The sequence below is a fragment of the Stomoxys calcitrans genome, chromosome 1 (assembly GCF_963082655.1).
Source record: "Stomoxys calcitrans chromosome 1, idStoCalc2.1, whole genome shotgun sequence".
In the NCBI taxonomy this organism is placed as follows: domain Eukaryota; kingdom Metazoa; phylum Arthropoda; class Insecta; order Diptera; family Muscidae; genus Stomoxys; species Stomoxys calcitrans.
The window spans coordinates 259576821-259595287 of record NC_081552.1 but is presented as its reverse complement, the minus strand read 5'-3'; the positions used below and the strand labels follow the sequence as shown (position 1 = coordinate 259595287).

The following is an 18467-nucleotide window of genomic DNA, read 5'->3' as shown; positions in this document are numbered from 1 at the left end:
TCCTCCGTTTTTTGCCTTTCTGCTGCAAGTCGTAGTGACTGACTGTCGTTCATGGCGGTGTGGTGCAGTGTGGTGTCATTCATGTGATTTGGCTGACAGTAAGTCAGAATGACAGTCCCATAGTGGTGCACAATAAAAAAATACACCACATAATAGACTAGTTGTATGTGTGTGTGTTTCAATTTTTGTATAGTCCTTTCACATTGCTTAATTAGAGTGTATATGTGTATGTATGTATGTATTCGTATGTGACATTACTTGTACACATTGACGTATTTATTGTATTTGTCAGTTGGTAGACATTTATTTATTTTATTGTTGGCAACAATTAGCTACCGATTTGCCGAAGCAAATGTCCGTTTCTTTTTACGAGTTCCTTCGTTTCTATTTGTTCTACCGATTTTGTGTTAATGACACAATACGCAACGCAACACAGCACAACATAACGCAACGCACAACCAACGTCAACACGCAATTCTATTTGATGGAAAACGTTTTAGTCGCGCTTCCACATTTTCCGCAAACATCTTGGGGGAAACTGAATTGAAAATTTGTCAAAAGAGGCCATTAGGCACACTGCTCCCCCCTCTGCTTTTGTTTGCGTTGGTTGCGGCATGGGGGTGGGGTGGAATACTCATTTCTTTGACTTTGTTATTCAGCGCGAGAGTGTTTGCTCACTTTCACTCTCTCTCTCTCTCTCGCCATCTCTTCGCCTTTAGGTGCGTTACTCATAGTTGCAGGCACGAAGAGTGCCAAACCATTTGCCTTTCGAGCTTTCGTATGTTTATAAATCATAACGGCAAAATTGCAGTGTTGTGTTTTAGATGTTTCTCAGTTAGTTGCATTTTGTTAATAAATTTCTGATTTATTTAAAGGTAATGTAAAATAATAAGGGGTATTGTTTATTGTTGGAAAACGCTAGACAAATGGTCTTTATATTAGCCAGGATGTGATATTGGAAAGTTCACTATGCATGATAGTTAATAGCAAAGCAAATAAGGACTGGATAAAGTTTGACGAACCGTTCTTTAGATACCCACATCAGCGATGGAAAATGCAAAATACTAAAAGGATACTTTTTAGACCGGAAGAGTACTTTTTGTTTCGCATAAAAATTTTAAAAATATTGTGCAGAAATTAGGAATTTCTCTCTGGAAAAAAAACTTGTCAAAACATCAGACAAATTTTGTTAGCAGTGCTTATTTCCTCACTAATGCTGGTTATTTCCTCATATAAGTGGACCCTCACCATAAACTTCGGCTATCACAAGGGGTTCGCTTAGGATTAAGCCAAAACTTGAATCGAACGATAACATCACCCTTCTCTTATTATTTAGTGGTATATTCAAGGTACAAGGAGGCCACCGTATCGCAGAGGTTAGCATGTCCGCCTATTATGACGCTGAGCGCCTGGGTTCGGATCCTGGCGAGACCATCAGAAAAAATTTTCAGCAGTTTTTTTCCCCTCCTGGCAACATTTGTGAGGTACTGTGCCATGTAAAACTTCTCTCCAAAGAGAAGTCGCACTGCGGCAAGCCGTTCGGACTCGGCTATAAAAGGAGGCCCCTTATCATTGAGCTTAAACTTGAATCGGTCTGCTTTAATTGATATGTGAGAAGTTTGTCCCCGTTTCTTAGTGGAATGTTCATGGACATGCATTTGCATTCAGGCATAAGCAATCAGATTGACCGATTTGATCGATTTAAATTGCCAACTCTGTATCAGGGAAAAAGAGAGGAGAGGAAAGTGCTTTGAACGAAGTGCATGCGAGCGACGGTGCTGAATGTAAACAGTCTAGCCCGATTAATATAGCACAAATCAGATCAACGAATAAAAGGCAGCAGAAGCCGATGGTTTACAAGAGAAGTTTATCGTTCACAGAAGCAATAAGCTAATAAGGCGTTTGCATTATCCTCCTTACAAAAAAATTGCCAATTCAGGTCCACTAGTTGGTATAGCCCTAAAGTGGGCCGGCACCATAAAAAAAATTAAACATGGCGTTGGCGTTATAAAAGTGAAGCAACACACATATGTTAACAGGCAACCACAAATATTGAACATCATTCAACGGAACCTTCGAAACTGTCCACAGCTTTTCACATTCTGACAACGTCTATCGATCTAGCCATGTCCGTCCGTCCGGCTTTCGAAATCACGATAGCGGTTGAATGCATAAAGCTAGACGCTTGAATTTTGATGTAGGACGTTGGGGATTGCAAATGGGCAATATCGGTTGGGATTTGGATATAGCCGAAATTGTTATCCGATTGGGCTGAAATTTTGCATTTAGTGTTCCGTTACGATGTCCAACAACTGTGCCAAGTACGGTTGAAATCGGTGTATAACCTGATATAGCTCCCATTTAACCCGATCTCCCGATTTGACATCTTGAACCTTGGCAGTAAGTAATTTGTTCCCGATTTGGCTAAAATTATGCATGGAGTTTTCTGTCACGACTTCCAATTTTTGCCCAATATGGCTAAAATTATGCATGAAGTGTTCTGTCACGACTTCCAACAACTGTGCCAAGTACGGTTAGAATCGGTCTATAATTTGATTTAGCTCCCATATAAACCGATCTCTCGATTTCACGTCTGAATCCCCTGGAAGCCACAATTGTTGTCCTATTCAGATAAAAATTTTCACGTTCTGTTCTGTTATGACTTCCAACAACTGTGCCAAGTACAGCCCAAATCGATCTGATGAAGCATATAAACCGATCTCTAGATTATCCTTGAACGATTAATTTTTGCCTGGCTTGGCAGAAATTTGGTATTTATTTTGTGTCAATTTTTTATACCCACCACCGAAGGATGGGGGTATATTCATTTTGTCATTCCGTTTGCAACACATCGAAATATCCATTTCCGACCCTATAAAGTATATAAAGGGTGATTTTTTTGAGGTTAGGATTTTCATGCATTAGTATTTGACAGATCACGTGGGATTTCAGACATGGTGTCAAAGAGAAAGATGCTCAGTATGCTTTGACATTTCATCATGAATAGACTTACTAACGAGCAACGCTTCCAAATCGTTGAATTTTATTACCAAAATCAGTGTTCGGTTCGAAATGTGTTCATTCACCGTTCAGCGATGAGGCTCATTTCTGGTTGAATGGCTACGTAAATAAGCAAAATTGCCGCATTTGGAGTGAAGAGCAACCAGAAGCCGTTCAAGAACTGCCCATGCATCCCGAAAAATGCACTGTTTGGTGTGGTTTGTACGCTGGTGGAATCATTGGACCGTATTTTTTCAAAGATGCTGTTGGACGCAACGTTACGGTGAATGAACACATTTCGAACCGAACACTGATTTTGGTAATAAAATTCAATGATTTGCAAGCGTTGCTCGTTAGTAAGTCTATTCATGATGAAATGTCAAAGCATACTGAGCATCTTTCTCTTTGACACCATGTCTGAAATCCCACGTGATCTGTCAAATACTAATGCATGAAAATCCTAACCTCAAAAAAATCACCCTTTATATTCTTGATCAGCGTAAAAATCTAAGACGATCTAGACATGTCCGTCCGTCTGTCCGTCTGTCTGTTGAAATCACGCTACAACCTTTAAAAATAGAGATATTGAGCTGAAACTTTGCACAGATTCTTTTTATGTCCATAAGCAGGTTAAGTTCGAAGATGAGCTATATCGGACTATATCTTGATATAGCCCCCATATAGACCGATCGGCCGATTTAGGGTCTTAGGCCCATAAAAGCCACATTTATTATCCGATTTTGCTGAAATTTGGGACAGTGAGTTGTGTTAGGCTCTTCGATATCCTCCGTGAATTTGGCTCAGATCGGTCCAGATTTGGATATAGCTGCTATATAGACCGATCATCCGATTTGGGGTCTAAGTCCCATAAAAGCCACATTTATTATCCGATCTTGCTCAAATTTGAGACAGTGACTTGTGTTACGCCTTTCGACATCTTTCTTCAATTTGGCTTATATTTGGATATAGCTTCCATATAGACCGATTTCTTGATTTATGGTTTTGGGCCCATAAAATGCTTATTTATTGTCCGATGTCGCCAAAATTTGGGTTAAGTTAAGTTAAACCCCTTGACATACTTCTGCAATATCGCACAGATCGGTTCAGATTTGGATATAGCTGCCATATTGGCCGATATATACATTTTAGGTTTTGGGGCCATAAAAGACGCATTTATTGTCCGATGTCGCTGAAATTTGAGACAGTGGGTTTGGTTAGGCTCTTCGAAGTCCTTCTTCAATTTTGCCCAGATCGGTCGAGATTTGAATATAGCTGCCATATAGACCGATATCGCGATTTAAGGTCTTGGCCCCATAAAAGGCGCATTTATAATCCGATTTCACTGAAATTTGACACAGTGACTTATGTTAGGCTTTTCGACATCCGTGTCGTATATGGTTCAGATCGGTTTATTTTTAGATATGGCTAGTGTACTTTTAGTATTTGGTCCAAATCGGCACATATTTTGATATAACTGATATGGGACATAAGGTATGAAATTTCTACCGAATTTTGATGAAAGGTGGTTTACATATATTCCCGAGGTGGTGGGTATCCAAAGTTCGGCCCGGCCGAACTTAACGCCTTTTTACTTGTTATTACATCTCCATCTCCATACATTTCCACTACCATATCCGTAGTTATATGCAAAAATGGGCTGGGCTGCATCATATTCGATTCAGGTACCGAGAACTCTCATACAAGTCACAGTTTTATCGAAATCGGGCAATAAATCCGCTTTTATGGGAATAAATTGGAAGAATTGTCTATATGGCAGGGGGAGGCTTCGGCGAAATCTGACTACAAATGCGCCTTTTATGAGTTAAATACCTTTAATCGGCAGATCGGTCTATATGGCAGCTTTATCTACAAAAAATTCGATCTGGATCACTTTTGGGTCGGATATTGGGATTTATATTGCGAAATCGGATAAATGGATCGGTTATAGATTCAACATCGGCAGCTCGGTCTATACGGGAGCTAACTCGAAATATGGTCCTATGTAGGCCATTTCAAAGTCAAACAACGGATGCCTATTCCAAATTCAATGCTCTAAATTTCATCGAAATCGGGTAATAAATGAGGTTATGAGGCTTAAGACCTTAAATCGGCAGATGGCAGCTATATTTAAATATGGTCCGATCTGGGCCACATTTTGGTTGGATCACGAAATTTTGCACATATTACTTTTTTGGCCCAAGGACGAACGCTATTGATTTTGGTAAAAATCGGTTCAGATTTAGATATAGCTCCCATATATATGTATCGCCCGATTTGTACTTAAGTGGCCGTAGTAGCTACAATTTTCAACCGATCTGCACAAAATTTGGCACGCTTTGTTTTATTGCTGATCCTAACATATCTGCAAAATTTTATAAAAATCGGTTCAGATTTAGATATACCTCCCATATATATGTATCGCCCGATTTGCACTTAAATGGCCGTAGTACCTACAATTTTCAACCGATCTGCACAAAATTTGGCACGGACTATTTTTTTTACTGATTTTAACATATCTGCAAAACTTCATCAGTATCGGTTCAGATTTAGATATAGCTCCCATATATATGCATCGCCCGATTTGCACTTAAATGGCCGTAGTACCTACAATTTTCTACCGATCTGCACAAAATTTGGCACGGACTGTTTTTTTTTTACAGATTTAAACATATCTGCAAAATTTCATCAGTATCGGTTCAGATTTAGATATAGCTCCCATATATATGCATCGCCCGATTTTCACTTAAATGGCCATAGTACCTACAATTTTCAATCGATCTGCACAAAATTTGGCACGGATTGTTTTGTTGCTAATTTTTAACATATCCGCAAGATTTCATCAAAATCGGTTCAGATTTAGATATAGCTCCCATATATATGCATCGCCCGATTTGCACTCAAATGGCCGTAGTTGCTACAATTTTCAACCGATCTGCACAAAATTTGGCGCGGATTGTTTTGTTGCTAATTTTTAACATATCCGCAAGATTTCATCAAAATCTGTTCAGATTTAGATATAGCTCCCATATATATGTATCGCCCGATTTGCACTTAAATGACCGTAATAGCTGTAATTTTTAACCGATCTGCACAAAATTTGGCACGGATTGTTTTGTTGCTAATTTTTAACATATCCGCAAGATTTCATCAAAATCGGTTCAGATTTAGATATAGCTCCCATATATATGTATCGCCCGATTTGAACTTGAATGGCCGTAGTAGCTAAAATTTCCAACCGATCTGCACAAAATTTGGCACGGATTGTTTTGTTGCTAATTTTTAACATATCCGCAAGATTTCATCAAAATCGGTTCAGATTTAGATATAGCTCCCATATATATGTATCGCCCGATTTGAACTTGAATGGCCGTAGTAGCTAAAATTTCCAACCGATCTGCACAAAATTTGGCACGGATTGTTTTGTTACTGCGAGATCTCATTAAAATCGGTTCAAATTTGGATTTAGCACCTATATATATTTATCGCCAATTTGCACTTATATGGCCGTAATAACAACAATTTTCAAACTATCAGTTTGAAAGTCGGTTCTTATGCACATATAGCTCTCATATACATATATATTTATATATTGCCCGAATTTATAATTGAAGGGAAGGTGTAGGGTATTATATAGTCGGCTCCGCCCAACTTTTGCCTTTCCTTACTGGTTTTGTAATAAAGTCCGTATAAATGTGTACTTAGTTTACCAATTTCATCTAAATAATCAACGGGATTCTAAAAAAAACACTTTATATTCGACATTGGACGTTATATCGGGTTTATTGTTAACGACATAATATTGTGTATTTTGCATATTTCTTTCGGTATGAGTTTCAATAACGAACAAAAAAATTCATTTTGATTTTTGGGACACTCTTATGTATATACGCATGGGACTGACAACATTACTTTGGGTACGAATATCATGCCATCAACGTGCTGAAGACCAAAGCTCCCATATGAATATGTGTCATTTGAAGAGAACTTGGGGAAAGAGAATGTGTGATCAAGATGAGAGTAGCATGCACTTCGTCTATAATTACTCACACATAACCTTATAACACAAATTAGCATCCATCATTCACAATCTAATGAAGAAGGAAACTCATAGTAGTAGTAGCATTTGCACCAAACATGTTTCGTACCTGACACATTAATTTTAATTTTTTGAAATTTTTTCTATTCGATGTCAAAGATGTTTCGTTCATAAGGGGCGACAACAATTAAAAAACGAAAACAGTTTTGTTTATGTTTATTTGTACTTAGATAAAATATGTATATTATATTTGCCCAATTGTTAGCTGGATGATGTCCAAAAAGTTAATCATGCCGCATAAAGTAAAAAATTCTAATACATTCTTTGGGCAGCATAGCAGTACCTATAATACCTACATTTGTATGATTAAATGTGCAGGAGAACAATACGCCTATTGAGAAATTTAGATTTGAAAAAAATTATATAAAAAGTAGCTTTGGCTATTACGATTGCACTGAAACAATCCAGATGACCAGGCAAATGGTTTCAAAAACCCTTATCAAAGTTTGCTTATGATATTGCCAACTTCGTCATGCTTTTGAAAATATGGTTCTTTGATGGAAAAAATCTTTTTTATTCAAAGAATCACATTATTTACAATATTTACATATATTATAAAGAATCCAAAGATGATACAACTACATACATTGAAATTGTCAAAAATGCGTGCTCTTTGTGCAAAGGATGTGAATTAGTTTTAATAATAAATGATTACAACCCACTCATTGCATTTTCCTATGAACATTCTATTAAGGAACAGTGGGGATACTTCTACTACTATATCAATGATTGTGGTCTGATTCAAGTTTAAAACTAATGCTAAGGGACCACATTTTTGTTGTCGAGTAGGCGACACCACTTCGTTGAGAAGTAAACACGGCTGATAACCTGAGGTCAAGAGTGTCGCCGGCACTAGGAGGGGAAACAACCGCAGGCAATTTTTCCAGATGTTCTCACCAGAGTTGGACCAAGTCGTTCAGCGTCACAGGCGGACAAGCTATCCTCTGAGCCATGGTGGCCCAACGCATTCATTGAGTATTCTCTTATTCACTATGTTAATTTTCCAGCTTCCTATTCGCAGGTCATAACACCTGCTTTTTTCAATCCTTGTTAATTTTCTGACAGATCGCACGACTGGATCACGCTGCCTAAACGCGCCTTTGTGCGAAAATAATTTTGTTGACAACATAATCGCAACGATAAATCAAAGCACTATATTTTTGTAGCTGATGGTAACTTAAAAACACATAAATGCATGTATGAGGTTCTCCTGCTAGAAAAAAAAAATAAATATTTTTCTCTAGCTAAAGTCATAAGCAACTTTGCAATTAATCAAAATTTACATAAAATCGAATAATAAGTCAAAATAAAATAAAAGTAATTAAAAAAAAAAATTAATATTTCATTCCACTTCATTTCATTTCATTTCATTTCATTTCATTTCATTTCATTTCATTTCATTTCATTTCATTTCATTTCATTTCATTTCATTTCATTTCATATCATATCATATCATATCATATCATATCATATCATATCATATCATATCATATCATATCATATCATATCATATCATATCACACCATACCATACCATATCATATCATATCATATCATATCATATCATATCATACCATACCATATCATATCATATCATATCATATCATATCATATCATATCATATCATATCATATCATATCATACCATACCATACCATACCATACCATACCATACCATATCATATCATATCATATCATATCATATCATATCATATCATACCATATCATATCATATCATATCATATCATATCATATCATATTATATCATATCATATCATATCATATCATATCATATCATATCATATCATATCATATCATATCATATCATATCATATCATATCATATCATATCATATCATATCATATCATATCATATCATATCATATCATATCATATCATATCATATCATATCATATCATATCATATCATATCATATCATATCATATCATATCATATCATATCATATCATATCATATCATATCATATCATATCATATCATATCATATCATATCATATCATATCATATCATATCATATCATATCATATCATATCATATCATATCATATCATATCATATCATATCATATCATATCATATCATATCATATCATATCATATCATATCATATCATATCATATCATATCATATCATATCATATCATATCATATCATATCATATCATATCATATCATATCATATCATATCATATCATATCATATCATATCATATCATATCATATCATATCATATCATATCATATCATATCATATCATATCATATCATATCATATCATATCATATCATATCATATCATATCATATCATATCATATCATATCATATCATATCATATCATATCATATCATATCATATCATATCATATCATATCATATCATATCATATCATATCATATCATATCATATCATATCATATCATATCATATCATATCATATCATATCATATCATATCATATCATATCATATCATATCATATCATATCATATCATATCATATCATATCATATCATATCATATCATATCATATCATATCATATCATATCATATCATATCATATCATATCATATCATATCATATCATATCATATCATATCATATCATATCATATCATATCATATCATATCATATCATATCATATCATATCATATCATATCATATCATATCATATCATATCATATCATATCATATCATATCATATCATATCATATCATATCATATCATATCATATCATATCATATCATATCATATCATATCATATCATATCATATCATATCATATCATATCATATCATATCATATCATATCATATCATATCATATCATATCATATCATATCATATCATATCATATCATATCATATCATATCATATCATATCATATCATATCATATCATATCATATCATATCATATCATATCATATCATATCATATCATATCATATCATATCATATCATATCATATCATATCATATCATATCATATCATATCATATCATATCATATCATATCATATCATATCATATCATATCATATCATATCATATCATATCATATCATATCATATCATATCATATCATATCATATCATATCATATCATATCATATCATATCATATCATATCATATCATATCATATCATATCATATCATATCATATCATATCATATCATATCATATCATATCATATCATATCATATCATATCATATCATATCATATCATATCATATCATATCATATCATATCATATCATATCATATCATATCATATCATATCATATCATATCATATCATATCATATCATATCATATCATATCATATCATATCATATCATATCATATCATATCATATCATATCATATCATATCATATCATATCATATCATATCATATCATATCATATCATATCATATCATATCATATCATATCATATCATATCATATCATATCATATCATATCATATCATATCATATCATATCATATCATATCATATCATATCATATCATATCATATCATATCATATCATATCATATCATATCATATCATATCATATCATATCATATCATATCATATCATATCATATCATATCATATCATATCATATCATATCATATCATATCATATCATATCATATCATATCATATCATATCATATCATATCATATCATATCATATCATATCATATCATATCATATCATATCATATCATATCATATCATATCATATCATATCATATCATATCATATCATATCATATCATATCATATCATATCATATCATATCATATCATATCATATCATATCATATCATATCATATCATATCATATCATATCATATCATATCATATCATATCATATCATATCATATCATATCATATCATATCATATCATATCATATCATATCATATCATATCATATCATATCATATCATATCATATCATATCATATCATATCATATCATATCATATCATATCATATCATATCATATCATATCATATCATATCATATCATATCATATCATATCATATCATATCATATCATATCATATCATATCATATCATATCATATCATATCATATCATATCATATCATATCATATCATATCATATCATATCATATCATATCATATCATATCATATCATATCATATCATATCATATCATATCATATCATATCATATCATATCATATCATATCATATCATATCATATCATATCATATCATATCATATCATATCATATCATATCATATCATATCATATCATATCATATCATATCATATCATATCATATCATATCATATCATATCATATCATATCATATCATATCATATCATATCATATCATATCATATCATATCATATCATATCATATCATATCATATCATATCATATCATATCATATCATATCATATCATATCATATCATATCATATCATATCATATCATATCATATCATATCATATCATATCATATCATATCATATCATATCATATCATATCATATCATATCATATCATATCATATCATATCATATCATATCATATCATATCATATCATATCATATCATATCATATCATATCATATCATATCATATCATATCATATCATATCATATCATATCATATCATATCATATCATATCATATCATATCATATCATATCATATCATATCATATCATATCATATCATATCATATCATATCATATCATATCATATCATATCATATCATATCATATCATATCATATCATATCATATCATATCATATCATATCATATCATATCATATCATATCATATCATATCATATCATATCATATCATATCATATCATATCATATCATATCATATCATATCATATCATATCATATCATATCATATCATATCATATCATATCATATCATATCATATCATATCATATCATATCATATCATATCATATCATATCATATCATATCATATCATATCATATCATATCATATCATATCATATCATATCATATCATATCATATCATATCATATCATATCATATCATATCATATCATATCATATCATATCATATCATATCATATCATATCATATCATATCATATCATATCATATCATATCATATCATATCATATCATATCATATCATATCATATCATATCATATCATATCATATCATATCATATCATATCATATCATATCATATCATATCATATACAATACATACATTATACAATATCATATCATATATCACTTTCTTTCATTATATTTCATTTCATTCCATTTCCCTTCGTTACACCCTAGTATATAGATTTTGTTCTATATTCATCACATAAAAATAGAAAACATAATCATTGATTTGTTTGCAATATAAAATATTGTCTCATCTCTGCCATAGTCAATATGTTTTTGGGTTGTTATTGAATTAGCTACTGAAAGGAAGCATGACTTTTTTGTATTTCTGAATACTAGTCATTGTGTTTTCCCTGTTTAATTTGAATTATTAATGAGCAGTAGTTTCATTGTATGTTGACCAATAACTAAATAATTGCAATATGTTTTCAAATAACAATCAAAAACTCATATGGGAATAACTAAAGTAAACAACCTTTTTTGCAGAAAATGATTTCTCCGAGGAATTTCGAGATTTATATTGGTTAAGGCTACCTTTAAACAAAGCAATAGAACAGTTTTAATGTACGCTAACAAAATTGGCCAGTATGTATTTCATAGAGCATTGAAGCGTATGATTGTTAAAAATTAAGACTATGATGAGGCAATGGAGCGTATGATTGCTCTCAAACATAGAGGCGTATGATTTATGTCAGAGTTTTTCATAAAATCCAAGTTTAAGTTTTGTCGGATGTCGCTGTTGCTCAAGGTGAAGAATTCAAATCTGGAGAACGCTTTATATGGGAGCATCGATTCAAACCGATTCACAGTTGTTGGAAGTCATAACGCAAGATAACATGCAAAATTTCAGCCACATTAGCTAAAAATTGTAGGATGAGCTACTGAGAAATATGCGAGGAGTAGCCATAAGTGGTCTAAACCTAAATCGGAGTTGTCGTTATAGCATTTATGACTTAATGGTAATCTTAATAGAGGAAAGGTTTTGAGGTTCAGATCAATACAGGAAAGAGTATCAGGTTGAGCACTGGAAAGGAACGAGGAAGCTGTACATAAATCCAAGATAGACAAACTGGAAGGAGTTCAGGCAACGTATGTAGAGGCTGGGGTCTTCTGGGAGGCCTTTATCGGACGCAAGGAAATTTGAGTCGGCAGTAGAGTATTTTGATAGGCAGGTAGGAAAGCTTACCGCGGTTAGACCTACCAATCGTGGTATACACCGGGAAGGAATGTGGAAGGCTGTATTCAAAGGCGAAGAGAAAAAATGCGACTGAGGGCTGGGACGAATATGGTGGAATCTTGGACAAGTTTAAGGTGATGAGGAGAGCGAAGAGAAGTTCCGTCGCGAAATTCTAAGGAGTATTCGAAGGCGTATGTTAGACACCTAGGTTGCGCAAAGTGCTTTCTAAAAATCCCATCATTAAAAGTTCTCCAAGGAGAGAGGATGGAACTTTCATTGAGAGAAATCAGGAGGTGGTGGAACTGCTGAAAGAGACGCATTTCCCAGCAGTCAGTAGGAGATGGGCGATCAAAATGCATCTACAGACGACCTTATCGGTGACATTGTCGACTTGCAAAAGACAGTGTGAACGATTCGCACTTTTCAGTCATTTAAATCGGGTGGACCGAAGGAAGCCATCCCTGCGCCACTGCAGGAGTCCCTGGGAATTTCCATGGCTTGGATTTTCAGATCGAAGTTGGCAATGTCCTGCATTCCGGGGACATGTAGAGAGGCGAGGGTGGCTTTAATACCAATGTGGGTAAGATAAACCATAGCACGGATTATAGACCAATCAATCTGCCTTTGTTTTTACTCAAAACACTGGAAAGACAAATAGACATGAAGGTGAGGAAGGGACTGACGTCGCAGAAATTCAGTGTGGCAAACCGCAAGGGTAGGTAGGTAGGGACGACTCTTCCCGAAGTTGTACAAAAGGCCTATAAGTGCCTTCAACTGAAGAACGGCGGCCTTCCTATCCGCCAATATTGAAGGGACTTTTAACAACGTGGAAATAGGAGATAGGCTACGCACGTGGGTAAGCTAGAATGCCTCCAACTGCTCGGATATGCTACGCTGCAGGATTATCAGAATTGGGATTGGTGATAGTATGGTCAGAACTTAGTGACAAAGGAAACTATAAACGGGTTGAGGAAGTCGGAGCCAGTACTTTTCACTCAGAGATATAAGATACCTGATTTTTTACTCCTGTCTTTGGACGAGACACTTCCGAAGTTAATGAAGGAGGTGAAATATCTATGTCTAGTCCTTGATTCGAAACTTTCATGGAAACGGAATACTAAAAAAAGCCGAAAGACGGTGTGCGCCTTCTTCTCCTGGAAAGTTTGCTCAAAAGATGATTTAATGAATATTTGCTACAAGGCTAGTGCTGACTTATGGTGCATGGCTATGAAAAGAAAGATTCGTACCAGGGAGTTTCCAGAAGGTGCACATCCTGGACTGCGTTGGAATCAAGGGAGTGTTTAGGTCGACACCGCAGGCATGTTTGGAAGCGATGCAACCTATTGACGTCTATATTCGGAACTTTGCCTGAGGGAACTCGGCATACAGGAGCAGAACTGATACAGCCACAGTACCATTATGGATACTATAGATGCTGCGGGTAGACTAAGGAAAGAGACGAGTGCCAGATGCTGTACTTGAGCTGGATGAGTCCCCGGTCTGCACAAATAGCTTAAAAATTAAGACAGCGACGGGTTGAGGGGTCTACTTCGATACGCTCAACATCGTTATATCAGACAGATGTCGGTGCTTTTACAATAGCTCCGAATGGCATACTGGAAGGGGTTTTCCGCCTTTATGTGGACAGAATGTTGGCGTTCCAGGTTTCCAAAACAGTGAGGTCGAAGTGAGTGGGTTCATGACATAGAGATAACATGGGTTCCCATAGAAGATGGTATTCCGGGAAATGAGAAGGCAGACGAATATGTCAGGAAGGGTTTCTCCAGTGCGAGCAAACCGGTGGCCGGTTTTGCATAAGTGCCTTTTATCAAACTTCTGGACATAGTAGAGGGGATGGCCAGTTCGGAGTCAATGGCGAGTTGGGAATATGTCCATGGATGCAGAACTGCCAGAACTCACTGGCCTGTTGTCTACCGAAGGGGGAAAAGGGAACTGCTGAACTTTGATAAGAGGTCACTGAGTACTAGTACAGGAGTTATAACTATACGATGGGCCATATGGCTGCGGAAGCTGTCTTGATGACGATAAGGAGGAGACCATCGAATAATTGCATGTTTATGTTCAGGTCTACAGGGGGGCACAGGCTTTAGATCTGGGCGAAAATGTTATCTCACAGCTCATCTTCGAGCGTAAAGCTATCATTTGATATAATAATTTTTGCTGGCTTCTCGAGTTTTTAGAAATCAATTTCATCATATAAGTCTAATTTATTTTCATTGTGGTTTGTACTAATTTAACCCCCAATTAATTGTGAATACCACTCTGCATTCCATAAGTCTTACGCCACTCCTTGATGGCGCTACACCTTTAGCCTTTGTCAAATAAAAGAAAAAAAATTCACTCATCACTCACATTCGCCGGTCCAGATGCTCGTCAATATACAATGGAAAAATGTGACACTTCCATTACAACACTCTCTTCGTTGGAATTCACTTTGCATTTCATAATATTTCTCTGTTATTCGTCGGGCTATTTAATTTCCAAATTAATTTGCAAGCGCTCTCATTAGGACTCTTCTATGTTTTATCTCACCTTCTATTGCTAATGCTAGGGTTGGCTCTCTCTCTCTCTCTCTCTAGCACGAGAGTGCTCTCTTTGTTGGATTCTTTTTCACATGAATGGTTGCTGATGTTGCTTGTTGTTTGTCCATGTCTTCAACATGGAATTGATTTTTCTATTTTTTATTTATGTATTGTAACAATTCTTTATGAGGTGTGTTTTGTATGTGACGTATTGATGAGTGTGTGTGTGTGTGTGGTGGGTGAGTATGCCTATGCGACGATTCTCTGTGGGATTTTATGTCGTTTCTTGCCTTATCCCCAATAGAGAGAAATTCTGAAAATTTTATATCGTTTTCGCTTGGGAGAAAGTGGGTGGACGGATGGATGGGTGGCTGCGGCTGTGGCTATGGTGGTTGGTGCTGTTGGGCACAGTTGGGGGGACAAGTTGGTCGCGACAATAGTACAACAAAAACAAACGCGTTGATGTTGACCCGATAAGTAAATGCCTAATGCGCCGCTTTTATCTATGAAAAACTACACTAAATTAATGATTAAAAAAGAAGGTTGTTGCTATTTTTGTTGGCCTGCTGTTTGGGGGTGGTGAATAGATTGACAGTGGCGTTGTTAGCGTTTCGCTTGTCAATTGCCGATGACGGCTAATGACGACGATAATGATGATGAAGAGGTGGTTGCTTGGCTTATTTTGTTTTCTTTTTTTTATTATTGTTAAATTTTTTGTTGTTGCATTCACACTATTTTTTTTACTGGTAAAATGCGTCTCGTTTGTGAATCACATAAATTAATTATTAATGATATTTTTTGTTTTGTTTGTATTTTATTTCTTGATGGTTTGGAGAGGGGCGGGTGTTAATCACTTTTGTTTTTGTATTGATTTTTAACTCACTTTTCGTAATTTCCCCGTGGTTTGTTTCTTTTTTTTGACGATATGATATCTTGGCCAATTTTATATTATTGGTCGGCGTTTTTGCATTTGTTGTTGTTGTTTTTATTATCGGTTTGTGTTATACAGGAACTTTGGCAAGAATATTGCTTTTTTTGTTTGGTGGAAACAGCATTCACTCACTTCTACTTCATGCATTACTTTGCTTTTGCTGCCTCTTGTCGTTGTTGTTGCTGTTGCTTTGGCCGCATACATTTTTCCCTCATCGTAAATTGCAGACGAATTTCTTGTTAGAACAACGAATTTGCCATAAGTCACGAATCCATTTTGCTAATTTGCTTTAACAATTCCCACTTCCGTTATTGCTGCACTGCCATGTGCCTAGTAAAATTCTCATGGCATTTTGTTTGCAATTTTTGTATATTTTGTTTTTTTTCAAAATATATAAATGAACTATAAAATAAATTTTTAGAAAAAGAAAAACAATTTTGTCTCGTAGTTTTAACGTCAGCGACCGACGACAACGACCACTTTGCGCTTAAATCGTTCGTTTTGGTATTCCTTTAAAAGAAAAAGTTATATTCAGCAAGTGTGCAGAGCGCTAAAAAGCTTTTTCTTTAGCTGTTGTGTACACATTACGAGTTGAAGAGAGAAAGAGAGAGTGAGAGCAAAGTTTATGAGAGAGTATAAATAACCTTAGATTGTGTTTACCGTTACGGTAGTATTGAAAGAAACAAATGCTAAGTAACGGTTTCACATGCTTGTTTACTTAATGGGGTGTTTACACTTTTGGATAATTTTTATTATTAATGGTTCAAATTTCACAGTGAAAAATAGTATTGTGTCAAAAATAAAGGCTAATTTTAGGTAGAATGACATTCCATTCTTTTTTATAATAAATTTTAATAATAGCAAGTTGAAACAAGCTGTGTACGTTCGAGTCGAACTTTGGGTATTCACCACTATGTATGGGCTGGTACTATGTTAGCTTTTCGCGTTGAAAATCCATATTTTTCCGCCATAACATTTTGAAACACTACAAACATTTTAGTGATAACATAATACTCTTATAAATTTTTTTTTTAAGTAAGGTTTGGTACGCTATTCGGCTTTTCACGCGAACAGATGTCCAACTGCATATAAAAAAAAAGTCCATGAAAAATTTGTAAAAAAAATTTAAATACTTTTTTTTAAGGCTAATGACTTAAAATTAGCAATTAGGCACAATTCCCTAGTTTAATAAGATGGCAGGTTTATGTTCGTGCCGTAAATATGATTAAGTAAACTAAGATATTTTGTTGAAGTTTTATACAACTAAAAAAGTATGCCCTGCTTAATAAGGAATTGACCTGCTGAGTGAAAAAAATCAGATATTTTGCTTCAATATCAATCATCTAAAAAGAAATCGCAGAACATTTGGATCTTTAACACGAAAAGCGAATAGAGTACCAGCCTTATTCTGCTTAATATATTCACATATTCGCTTAGATTACATTTGGATTAATTTGAAGGTAGCAAATCGGATAATGATTGACTATTCTAGGGCCTTGTAAGACAAATCGCAATATTGATTTAATGGGGGCAACATTAACGTGGTGATAAGATGACATAAGTGAACTTTACGTAACAAATTTCAATTAATTGGGATAAAAGTTGAGGCGCGCAGAGCCTCAAGAACTCC

General features: G+C 34.4%; 1 protein-coding gene across 5 annotated transcripts in view; it reads right to left on the bottom strand.

Annotated features, from left to right (window-relative positions):
• The window catches only part of LOC106091081 (ras-interacting protein RIP3), a 48229-nt gene extending 30910 nt beyond the window's left edge, over positions 1 to 17319 (bottom strand). For 2 of the 5 annotated variants that reach the window (XM_013257496.2, XM_059370917.1), the window contains exon 1: positions 16790 to 17319. The gene's annotated coding sequence lies outside the window, so the exon portion shown is untranslated. Of the gene's footprint in view, positions 1 to 258; positions 552 to 16789 lie in introns of those variants that run through there. The other 3 variants (XM_013257500.2, XM_059370916.1, XM_013257499.2) reach the window with 3 other exon arrangements.
• Positions 17320 to 18467: the final 1148 nt, after the last annotated feature.